This window comes from Bubalus kerabau, chromosome 10 (assembly GCF_029407905.1).
Source record: "Bubalus kerabau isolate K-KA32 ecotype Philippines breed swamp buffalo chromosome 10, PCC_UOA_SB_1v2, whole genome shotgun sequence".
In the NCBI taxonomy this organism is placed as follows: Eukaryota; Metazoa; Chordata; class Mammalia; order Artiodactyla; family Bovidae; genus Bubalus; species Bubalus kerabau.
The window spans coordinates 54,607,983-54,621,151 of NC_073633.1; the positions used below are offsets into that span (position 1 = coordinate 54,607,983).

General features: G+C 41.1%; 1 protein-coding gene across 8 annotated transcripts in view; it reads left to right on the forward strand.

The window, feature by feature from the left end:
* Positions 1–13,169, forward strand: part of RORA (RAR related orphan receptor A) — an 816,521-nt gene that overhangs the window by 771,926 nt on the left and 31,426 nt on the right. The gene's annotated exons all lie outside the window — the stretch shown is intronic.

A 13,169-nucleotide genomic window follows, 5' to 3' on the forward strand; every position in this document is an offset into this window, starting at 1 on the left:
CAAATATTCTCTCTGAAATTAGCAAGTCTTTTCAGAGATATCCCAGAACATATAAATCAGTACTTTTTTTTTTTCTGTTAAAGAGTTAAAGCATTTTATGGAGTTGCTTATGTTTTAGGTTAAAAACACATATCCACAAATGTTCCTTTTAGGCCCATATTGTTTTTTTTTTTAAGGGTTCTAATATTTTCATTTCAGTTATAAAATTTCACTCACCCTGGGTCAATCTTGTCCACTTTTCAGCATTAGTACATTTATGCTCAACATTTTTACTTCAGCACTTTATAGCACTTGGCCTCAGTATTAGAGCTAGCCATTTAAAATGAAAATTATATTGGCTGTTATTACATCCTGTGACATCAGAATTTCATTTCTGTTATAGACAGGTGGTAAGAACAAATTTTTTATATAGCAAAATATTCCAGGCCTGTGATGAAATAAATGCACAAGTGGTTGGATGTGTTAAACCCCAATTTGCATCAAGATGATTTGGATATTTGAGGGGGTTTTTTTTGTTTTTAGTTTTTTTTCGGTTTCTTTGGTTTGGTCTTAATCATGCCTCCGCTCATAGAAAATGCTGGGCTTGTGAGCTTGTGGTGCATAGGGTGTACCGTGGTGTCTGGCTCAGAGTAGGGCCTCTCCTGCGTGCTTGGGAATCACTGTTGCTGAATGTGTCACCAGGATTGGATCTGAGCATGGCAAATCACCAGATGTATGGCAAAACAGACATCTCTTACCAAATACAACACATGAGGTCAGCTTTAATCAGAGAGCATTTGCACGTACAATTCTACGGGGAGTTCAGTCACTGTTGAACGGGAAAGTAGTTGAGAAGATCCATCTTGCCATGATTTATTGCTACCAGCTGCCTGAGTGTGGGGCCATACCAGCTCACTTTGGCAAATTATGTTTCCTGTTTTGTTTTGTTTTGTTTTTCCTAAAGAACAAATTTCCCTTTTCTTTTGCTTCCTTTTGGAATGTTATTCCTGCCTCCCCCACTTTAATTTTATCATTTCTTTTGCCTCTTCCTTTCTTTGATTTTAATTTATGCATGCCCTCTTTCCCCCTCAGTAAAATTAAGTTGCCAGTTATATTCTTTTTTAACTTTAAATCCTTAACTTTCAAGCCCACGTTTATCCAAAGATACGTCTTTTTTCTCTCCCCCATACTTCTGAACATTCCAACAGGAAGTTCTGAAAATAAATAAAACCGAAATTGAGTTCATACCTTTCCAGCTAGGATTCTCTGCTCTTCTCAGCCTCGGGAGTAAAATGAGAGGGATTCCCACTTCCATAGTCTCCCAGATCCCAACATTTCAGTTGGCTTGGAAAATACAATAATCCACTCAGGCATATGAGCATTCACAATAAATCATAGAGTTATGAATAAATCTCGGTTGTCAAAAGCAAATGTGTAGCCGTTCCAACGCGTCTGCCATTAGAATTCAGCAAGGCAGCTGTCAGCTGTTTTCTTGTAATTAAACAGCCAATGAGCAGCTAATTAAGACATATGTGTATACAGAAGTGGAAGTGGGTATGTTAATGAACTGTAGGAATCAATTCATTAAGTGAAAATTGTCAAAAGACCAAACATCAGATCAGCATTTCAGCCTGTGCCTCCCTGGGAAGGAGCCCCGAGCAGGAGAGGAGCCCCTGAGAGCCAGAACCCCACCCCAACACCTTCCCAGCCACACTTACAGGTCTCTGCCGCTAAGGCCCACTTGGGGGCGAAGATATTAATAACCCCAATAGGAAATGTCACATCTATTTCAAAGTCTTTTATTAAAGAGACCTAGCAAAGGAAAGTTGTTTTCCTACTTGTATAAACCTAGTATTTGATACCCTATAAAATGCCATCTCCCTCAGCTCATGTCTGAACCATTATATGGAACTTTGTACAACTGAAAAGAGAGGCTTTTTTACCTGTTTGTTGTTTATCTGTTTTTGTTTGGTCTGCCCCGTATCTTTGTATGCATGTCTTCTGGGTAGTATATTAAGAACTCTCTGGCCTTTGGGTTAAGATGTACCCAGATTTCAAGAATTCATATCTTGGCGCCTCTCCTTCAACTGCTGTGTGACTTTGAAAAGATGGTTTAACCTCTCTGAACTGGAATTTTCTTATTTGTAAATAGACATAAAAATACCTGCTTTGTAAAGTTGTGAATTGCGTGTAAATCGTGTTTGTGAAGTGTGCTCCATGGTGCTTGGTATAGAATAGGAGCTCACCATGTGATTGTCAACACAGTTTTTTTATCACTGGCATCATTTTTCCTCTGGTCTTTCATTCCACGAGTGTTTGTTGACTGCTCCAAGTACTAGGCTGTGTAATAACCCATTCAGAAGATGGCAGGTGTGGGGACCTGAGAAAATTACAGTGAAGCTAGAGAAAAGTAGATGGATTTGAGGAATATGAAGATGACCAGAAACAGCCTAATTTAGTGACTGCATGCATGTGGATGGGGAGGGAGCAGGGAAGCCCATCTTTCTGCTTTGAATATCTGGGTTAAGGGTGGTACCCTTGCCTGAGCAAAGAAACACTGGAGGAAAAGAGACTGGGAAAATGATCAGTGGGTCAGCAAGTGTTCTATTCGGAATGAAGATAAAGCCATTCAGTATGTATTGAATGGATAAACAATAAGGTCCTACTGTATAGCACAAAGGAAATCTATATTTAGTATCCTATGATAGGGGCTTCCCTGGTGTCTCAGTGGTAAAGAATCCATCCGCCAACACAGGACATGGGTTCAATCCCTGATCCAGGAAGATCCCACATGCCAAAGAGCAACTAAGCCTGTGTGCCACAACTCTCGAGCCTGCACTCTGGAGCCCAGCAGCCACAACTACTGAAGCCCACACACCCTAGAGCCTGTGCTCCACAACAGGAGAAGCCATTGCAGTGAAAAGCCCACACACCACAACTAGCGAGTAACCCCTACTTACCACAACTAGAGAAAAGCCCACTCAGCAATGAAGACCCAGCACAGGCAAAAATAAATAAATAAATATATTTTTTAAATATATCCCATGATAAACATAATAGAAAATGATATAAAAAAGAAGGCACATATAACTGAATCACTTTGCTGTACAGAGGAAATTGGCATATTGTAAATCAACTATAGTTTAATTTTTTAAAAAGATAAAGCCATCCAGCTAAAGTTTCTGGAGAATGTTTGTATATGTGTGTGTTGGTGGTGGGGATGATGGGGCTGTAGAAGGCCAAGCCACAACTCTGGGTATGTGCCTATCCAAAATAGAGAGGAGCCACTTAGACAGCCTATTGGAAAGCTGAGCATCCAGCAAGGACTGGGCTCAGTCCAGTCACCCGCTGGTCAGTTTTTAACAATCAGCTCTCTGGAAAACAAACAGTGTCTATATGTATGTACATAACTGTAGTATGTATGTCACTGATACAATTACATACAATTTACAAGTACTGCAATTGACAATACATCATTATAAACAGAGTATATAATATATGAAATGAAAGTGAAAGTGTTGGACTCTCAGTCGTGTCCGACTCTTTGCGACCCCTTGGACTGTAGCCCGCCAGTCTCCTCCCTCCATGGGATTTCCCAGGCAAGAATAATGTAGTGGGTAGCCATCCCCTTCTCCACGGGATCTTCCCATCCCAGGGATCGAACCCAGGTCTCCTACATTATAGGCAGATTCTTTACCATCTGAGCCACCCATATAATATATAGTAGATATTATATATATGATGTATAGTATGTGTGTAGACAGATGATTCTCATTGAATACACTCATTGATTTTTGCTGAACTCTTACATGCACACTTGTGGTTGTGGTTGATGAAAGACTGTAGCATCACTGTGATTTTTCATTTACAATAATAAGAGGAAAGGGAAACAAGGAAAAGCATGTTTTGGAACTTCTCTCATTTGTCAGTGATGATGTGAGCAACTACTTTCTGAATCAGATAATAGTTTTTAAAAATTGGAAGGCTCAATCATCACATTTTTTGTGCCCTTCACAATGTGATAGCTATAGACATGACATACTTTTAAATTGAACCTGCATTGTTACCATTTTCTTCATCACTTTTTAAAAAAATGTATTAAAATATAGTTCATTTACAAGGTTGTGTTAGTTTCAGATGTACAGCAAAGTGATTAAGTTACACATATACATATATTCATTCTTTTTCAGATTCTTTACCTTATATGGATTATTACAGAATATTGACTATAGTTTCCTGTGCTGTACAGCAGGTCCTTGTTGGTTATCTATTTTATATATGGTGGTAGTGGTTTAGTCACTAAGTCGTGTCTGATTCTTTGCAACCCCATGGACTGCAGCCCACCAGAGTCCTCTGTCAATGGGATTTCCCAGGCACAAATTCTGGAGTGAGTAGCCATTTCCCTCTTCAGGGGATCTTGCGACCCAGGGATTGAACCCACATCTCCTCCTTGGCAGGTAGATTCTTATCACTGAGCCACCTGGCAAGCCCATTTTATATATAGTAGTATGTATATGTCATAAGTTAGTGTTTAATAATGGTTATGTTTAACAATTGGTTCACAAATTTTCTGAAATTTTGACATTCAGCTCTTGCAACACAGTATCAGCCTTCTCCCATACCCATGGCCTCTGTCCCCATCCTAGGAAACTCCAATCTAACGGGATCAATGAAAATTTTCAGAGTATACAGCCAGATTTTTTTTTTTATATAGCAATAGAGTCTTCCCTGGCTAAGACTCTGCACTCCCAATGCAGGGGACCCAGGTTCGATCCCTAATCAGGGAACTATATCCCACAATGAAACACCTAAAGATCCCACGGTGAAGATAGAAGATCTTGCATGCAACAACTAAGATCTAGCATGGCCAAATAATTTTTTTTTAACTAGGCAATAGAATTTTCCAAAGAACAGAGACAGAAGTTAGAAATAAAACTCAACAGAAGGCACTTTGAAAGGCTTGGTGAAATAAGGCAGGAAACACTGGCAAATTCTCTTTGAGGCAGTGGAAATGGAGGCGGAAGGTTGATGAATGTGAGGAAATCAAGACTGAGTAATATGGGTTTTGTTAGCCCAACACTGCAGGAGAGATGCTTATGTGGGAGGCACTACACTTAAAATTAGGACGCTGGAGTTCAAGTCCCAGCAATGACATGAAGCCACGGGGGAGCCTTGGACATGTCACTCAGCTTTCTCAGCTTCATTTTTGTTATCTGCAAAATCAGAGAGCTAGAGTAGATCCCTGATTCTTAACAAAGGGAAAGCAGCAGAGTCTTCAGGAAGCTTTGTTAAAATGTTTACCATACAGAATGACGCGTCTTCTTTTTTGATCTACAAAAATGGCACTTTCACATTGTTCAAACGAGCATGTATATCAGCGAATATACCCTCAGATGTTCTGGTTCAGAAGATCTCAGGTGTATTTTTTAAAAGTTCCACCGGTGATTCTGATACACATTCAGTTGGAGAACTACTGAGTCAAGTAATCTCAACTTCCTTTCATCTCTAAAGGCTGTTTGCGTATTCTAACGTGCTGTTTGCAATAACTGCATGTGAGTCTGCTGCCACTAGGTGGTGGTAGTGTGCCACAGTCACACCAAATACCGGTATCCTGAACGTCATCATGGTGGCCCTCTGCTCAAGCCCACCGTGTTTGTATTGGCACAGCTCCATGTGCCTTGACAGCCATAAAAAGTGAACTTTTCAGAAAGCCAAAGAAGTCATTCATTAGCTCAGCTTTTAGAAGTGAAACTCCACCATTGTATATTTAACATCTGTCCGAGCTGACTCGCAGCTTCTGCGCTTTCTTCTCTACACATACCTCCTCAGTTCCTCCCCAAAACTCCAAGCACTGCCTTGCGCTGTCACTGCTCTCTGTGTGGCCGCCAGCTTCCCCACCCTTAGGACCGGGATCCCAGCTTACTCGTTTATCAGTGGGACCCTCTCCAGGTCCCACATCAGTCAAGATCTGGCTTCTACATTTATGAGCAGGCTTCTCTCTTTATGAAGGAAGATACCTACCCTACGTTCTCCCTTTCTTCCTTCTTGCCCTTCTAATCCTTCTCCTCTTATATGCTCATTCGCTTTAAATACTTCATCAGTTTAACTGCCCAAATCCTCTGAGAAACCCCAAGAATATACTGAAATGAAGAGGTTTTATTTTTTTGTTTATTGGTCATGCCTTGTGACATGTGGCATTCTTGTTCCCTGATCAAGGATTGAACCCATCTGCCCTTCATTGAAAGTTCAGAATCTTAACCACTGTACCACCAGGGAAATCCCTGTAGGGTTGTGGGGTTTTGTTGTTGTTGTTTTAAGGGGAGACAAGGGGCAGGAAAGGAACACCAAGCCCTCGTTCTATCTGAAAGGCAAAGTTTGGTGTGTCTGATTCACCTAGGCTTACCCTTTCCCTCCCTCCATGGCTCTCACCTTATAAACCTGCCTGACCCCTCCCCTTTGGTATTTGATAGCTAGCCTTGTGGGCTGTCAACTTAGTCCAAAAGAAAGGTTTTTTCTGTGGTTCGTAGCGCTGCCACTCCCTGAACTTTCCACAGGCACTTACTCAAATGACTCAGTGAGAAGTAAATGGGATTGTAAAGAGTAAGGTGTGCCTATTTGCACGTTTGCTTTCCCCAAGCCCTTCGGAGCTGAGACAGCTAAAGAAGTGGAGTCCTTTTTCACGTATTGGTTCCGGCCTCAGCACCATTGCTCCAAGAGCATGTGGAAAGCCTCGTGGATTTGTCTTGCAAATAGGTGGTACAATTTCTCAGACATCTTTAAAGATAGTGACTGCGCCCTTGGATTCAGTTTTGTTGTTGTTATTGTTTTGTTTTCTAAATGAGCCTAAGTAATTTAGAAATAAGTAGGGTGAATTAAAGAGGACATAACCTTCCTGGTGATAAATGAGGGAAAAATCATGAAATTGTGAAACTGACTTTCTTGTGTGAATAACCCACATCAGGAGGTGGCTATAGAAGAGGAATTTATTAAATGCCTGGGCAGTGACAACATGGCCAGCTAAAGGGGTTAACCGGGAGGAAAACTAATTTCAGAACAGATCAGTCTTGCTCCTTTATCATGCATACCTGTGTCTTGACACTGCTTCCTTTAATGGTCACCTTCTATAAGAACCCCCAAGTGGGAATCCTTTTTGACACATAAAAGAAGCAGAAGAACAACAAAAGGGATAAAAGTGTGAGTTCTGGAATTAAACCACCTGAATTCAGATCCTGACTTTATCCCACGCTGGGGGAGAGGGGGGGCGGGGGGAGAGTGGGGAGGGGTTTGGGTTCTGAGCTAGTGCCTTTCTAAGCCTCAGGTTCTTTGACCTAAAAACCAGGAAAATGATAGTGCCTGCCTCAGGCTGCCCTTGTCAAAATTAAAGCCTCTTACACAGAATGAAGTAAGTCAGGAAGAGAAAAACAAATGTCATATATTAATCATATATATGGAACCTAAAAAATGGTACTAATGAGCCTATTTGCAGGGCGGGAATGGAGACCCAGACGTGGAGAATGGACTTGGACACGGCGGGGGAAGGAGTAGGGGCACAGATTGAGAGAGCAGCGCTGACATGTACACACTCCCATCTGTGAAACAGCTAGCTGGTGGGAAGCTGCTGCAGAACACGGGGAGCCCAGCCCGGCACTCTGTGATGACCTGGAGGGGTGGGATGGCAGGGCGAGGAAGGCTTCAGAGGGAGAGGATGCATGTATACTGGTCCATAGGCTGATATAGGCTGATTCGTGTTGTTGTACGGCAGAAACCAACACAACGTTATAAAGCACTTATCCTCCAATAATTTAAAAAAATTAAGTGATGGAATCCATATAAAGCACAGGGTGACGAGCAAATAATCAGCACGTTTTAATGCTACCTGGGATTGGTTTTAATCAGATATGGTAAGACACCTAAGACACAAACATGACCGCCATGAAGGGAGAGAAATTGGTTATAACATAGGTCCCTAGAAATTGGAGAAGGCAATGGCACCCCACCCCAGTACTCTTGTCTGGAAAACCCCATGGACGGAGGAGCCTGATAGGCTGCAGTCCATGGGGTCGCGAAGAGTCCGACACGACTGAGCGACTTCATTTTCACTTTTCACTTTCATGCATTGGAGAAGGAAATGGCAACCCACTCCAGTACTCTTGCCTGGAGAATCCCATGGAGGGAGGAGCCTGGTAGGCCGCAGTCCATGGGGTCACAAAGGGTCGGACACGACTGAGCGACTTCACTTTCACTTTTCACTTTCATGCATTGGAGAAGGAAATGGCAACCCACTCCATTATTCTTGCCTGGAGAATCCCAGGGACGGGGGAGCCTGGTGGGCTGCCGTCTCTGGGGTCGCACAGAGTCCGACACGACTGAAGTGACTTAGCAGCAGCAGAAATAGGAGGCACAGCATGCCACACAGGGGACCACAGTGAGAAGCCATGTCAGTCAGAGGCAGAGAGAAGGCGAGGAAAACCTGGGAGGAGGTGACCGGTCTAGTCTCCGGATTGGTTGGTTGCATGTGAACGTATGCTCCCAGGCAAGTTGTTTGCTATTTCTAGAAGCTAGGTAGCCCTGGGAAGTGTAATCGGCTCTGAGTTAGCAAGACCTCAAGATGTGAAAGCATTAAAAATACAGTATAAATAGATATGATTAGATGACTTCTGTGGCAGACCAGTGGTTAAGACTCCACCTTCCAATGCAAGGAATGTGAGTTCAATCCCTGGTCAGGGAGCTAAGACCCCACATGCCTCATGGCCAAAAAAACAGAACACGAACAACAGAAGCAATATTGTAACAAATGCAGTAAAGACTTTACAAATGGTCCACATTAAAAAATATATTTAAAATAATGCATTCATTAAGATCTCTCCTTCCATCACATCTTCACCAGTATCATTATCATTATTCCCTCTCAGGGTTCCCTTTTAGCAGAGCAAACTGGTGGTTGTATATGGCTTCTGTGCTAACATTTGGGAACTTGATTAGTGGTGGTTTGATGTTCAGTTAAGTTTAATGTGTAAAACCTAAAGAGTAGCCTTTTTTCCCTTTGATAATGACCCAAGCATTATTCAAGAGTGGTGTCTAGACATGGATTTCTTAGTTTTTAAGAAAGTGGAGACATTGTAAAGGATCCTAAGAATACTAAAGGTACAAAAGAACCTGTAAAGAAAGGTGGCAGATACTGTGATTTGGTCTGTAGGCGAGGTCCTGGGAGATAATGGTGCAGTCTGCATGTACTGGCTCCATTTAAATAAAAAAAGAGAGATCGTGCAGACATTCTTCATATTCAGTGATTAGAGAACAAAATGGAGCAGACCCTTTTTTTCCCTTTTATCAGCAAAAGGAAACACAAACTAAACCCCTGCTTAGGTCGAACTCACATCTATATATGACTACCGAAAAAACCATAGCTTTTACTAATGGACCTTTGTCAGCAAGTAATGTCTCTGCTTTTTAATATGCTCTCTAGGTCTGTCATAGCTTTTCTTTCAAGGAGTGTCTTTTTATTTCATGGCTACAGTAACCATCCACAGTGATTTTGGAGCCTAAGGCCATAAAGTTTCTCACTGTTTCCATTGTTTCCCCATCTATTTGCCGTGAAGTGATGAGACCGGATGCCATGATCTTTGTTTTTTGAATATTGAGTTTTAAGCCAGCTTTCTCACTCTCCTCTTTTACCTTCATCAAGAGGTTCTTTAGTTCCTCTTCACTTTCTGCCATTAGGCTGGTATCATCTGCATATTTGAGGTTATTGATATTTCTCCCAGCAATCTTGATTCCAGCTTGTGCTTTATCCAGCCCGGCATTTCACATGATGTACTCTGCATATAAGTTAAATAAGCAGGGTGATGATATACAGCCTTGACGTACTCCTTTCCCAATTTGGAACCAGTACGTTGTTCCATGTCCAGTTCTAACTGTTGCTTCTTGACAAGGATACAGGTTTTGTAGGAGGCAGGTAAGGTTGTCTGATATTCCCAGCTCTTGAAGAATTTTCCAGTTTGTTGTGATCTACACAGTGAAAGGCTTTAACATAGTCAATGAAGCAGAAGTAGATGTTTTTTCTGGAATTCTCTTGATTTTTCTCTGACCCAGCAGATGTTGGCAATTTGATCTCTGGTTCCTCTGTCATTTGTAAAACCAGCTTGCACATCTGGAAGTTCTCAGTTCACGTACTGTTGAAGCCTAACTTGGAGTATTTTGAGCATTACTTTGCTAGCATGTGAGATGCGTACAGTTATGTGGTAGTTTGAACATTCTTTGGGATTGGAGTGAAAACTGACCTTTTCCAGTCCTGTGGCCACTGCTGAGTTTTCCAAATTTGCTGGCATGTTGAGTGCAGCACTTTCACAGCATCATCTTTTAGGATTTGAAATAGCTCAGCTGGAATTCCATCACCTCCACTAGCTTTGTTTGTAGTGATGCTTCCTCAGACCCACTTGACTTCGCACTCCAAGATGTCTGTCTGTAGGTGAGTGGTCACACCATCGTGGTTATCCAGGTCATTAATATCTTTTTTGTATAGATGTTCTGTGTATTCTTGCCACCTCTTCTTAATATCTTCTGCTTCTCTTAGGTCCATACCGTTTCTGTCCTTTATTGTGCCCATCTTTGCATGAAATGTTCCCTTGGTATCTCTCATTTTTGAAGAGATCTCTAGTCTTTCCCATTCTATTGTTTTCCTCTTATCTTTGCATCGTGCATCTAGGAAGGCTTTCTTATCTCTCCTTGCTGTTCTTTGGAACTCTGCATTCAGATGGGTATGTCTTTCCTTTTCTCCTTTGCCTTTCACTTCTTTTCTCAGCTATTTGTAAGCCCTCCTCAGACAACCATTTTGCCTTTTTGCATTTCTTTTTCTTGGGGATGGTTTTGATCACTGCCGGCTGTACAATGTTGTGAACCTCTGTACATAGTTCTTCAAGCTCTCTATCAGATCTAATCCCTTGAATCTCTTTGTCACTTCCACTTCCATAAAGAAGGCTGAGCACCGAAGAATTGATGCTTTTGAACTGTGGTGTTGGAGAAGACTCTTGAGAGTCCCCTGGACTGCAAGGAGATGAAACCAATCAATCCTGAATATTCATTGGAAGGACTGATCCTGAAACTGAAACTCCCATACTTTGGCCATCTGATGCAAAGAGCCAACTCATTGCAAAGACTCTGATGCTGAGAAAGATTGAAGGCAGGAGGAGAAGGGGACGACAGAGGACGAGATGGTTAGATGGCAATACCTACTCAATCACCTGAGTTTGAGCAAGCTCTGGGAGATTGTGAAGGGCAGGGAAGCCTGGTGTGCTGCAGTCCGTGGGGTCACAAAGGGTCAGACGTGACTGAGCAACTGATCAAACAAACAAGCCCCTGCAGTGACAGCAAACATGGAGTGATATAGTCTCAAGAAAGAACAAAATACCTTTCAGCCTTGGCAGAGATTATATGTCCCTGACTCAACCGAATACATAGACAGGTGACCTCTTGGTATCTCTTTCTAAGGCTCATCTGCCTCTGTTACCATTTATATTTTCTTGAAGTCTATTCAGTACCAAAGAAAGTTTTACTTCTCACTTTCTTGTCACAGAGAAAAGAAACACATTAAGGAAAAAAAAAGAAAAACAGCTTTAGATATTTTGAGAAAAGAGGGACTGCCTCACAGTAGAGATCAGACTTGATATCAGGAAAATTTGAAGTACAGTAGAGAGACAGATTGAGATCCTGGGCCCCTAACCTTGCCCACGTTGGTTAGTGAATAGCTTGGTAGACATCAGAGAGTTGGTAAAAGGTCAGTGCCTGCCCCTCCCATCCTAGGTTGGTCTCCAAAAGGAAAAAACTGGAAACCGAGGTTATATCCATCAGAACCATGACTTAATCCACAGAGTCCCCAGCTGTCAGGGAAGAAAGCAGATGCAGTGAATAGTTCTTCTTGCATAGCTCGAATACCTTTCCACTCACATACTATAGAAAAATCAAAAAGCACAGATAAACAAACCAAAAAAAAAAAAAAGATCAGCATTTGTTTTCATTTGAGGGCATAATTTTCCAAAGGTTTCTTCTGTGTTAAATATATGGATTTTCCCTCCAAAACTGGATTATATTGTGTTTAGTTCTTTAGCTGTTTTTTTTTTATTAAGTAGTACATTTCTATCACCACCTTATGTCAATAGTTGTACTTGTGAAATACCGTTTTTAGTGGTGGCTGAATGTACAGATATCCAACATGACTCTTCCAGTTCACTACTGTTGGACATTTAGCATGTTTATAAATGTGTCTTACCTTACAGATAGAGCGGTGATGAACATCCATGTAGGTAAATCCTTGTACCTTTCTTATCATGCCTTTAAAATATATTCCTTAAAGACTAATTTCTAGTTCAGTGGATAGGCATGTTTTTAAAGGATTTTAGTGTAACTGCCAAGTTGGCCTCCAGACGAATCTTCTGATGAGAGAGTACTCTTATCAGTTTGCCCAGCACTCTGTCATTCCATCCATTCTTCAGGATTTTACCTTACCCTTTGGTACTGGTGTCCCCTTGGTCATGGTCAACTATCTTTGCCATTAAAGATTTAAAGATGATAATAGACTTTTGTAACCTTCATGGTTTTGCTTCATAGAAATGGCTCTGGTTACCTTCTTTTTTTTTTCCAGAATACATTCCTAGTTTTCAAAACCAATGAGAGATAAGTCAACTATCAAGCAATAACCAGAAACAAACCCCACATATATTTGTAAAATAAGGAACGTGCTTGTATAAATAACAAGTTTCTATTATATAGCCCAGGAAACTATATTCAATATTTTGTAATAACCTATGATGGAAAAGAATCTGAAAAAGAATATATATAACTGAGTTACTTTGCTGTACACCAGAAGCTAATGCAACATTTTAAATCAACCTTACTTTAGCTTTTAAAAATGTGCTTCTAAATAACACATGGATTAAAAAAGAGATCTATTGAAAACTAGAATGTGTTTCATATTGAATAATCATGAAAATACTATATACCAAAACTCATGGGTTGCTACCAAAATGTAACTAAAAGGAACACTGACAGCTTTAAGAAAAGACTAAGCAATGAACATTAATGAGCTAGAAAGAATCTAGCTCAAGGAGTTAGCAAAAATGAATGAATCAATGAATAAATGAGTAAATGAATGGAATCCTTGAGGTCAGTACTCTTTATGCATCTTATTACACCCT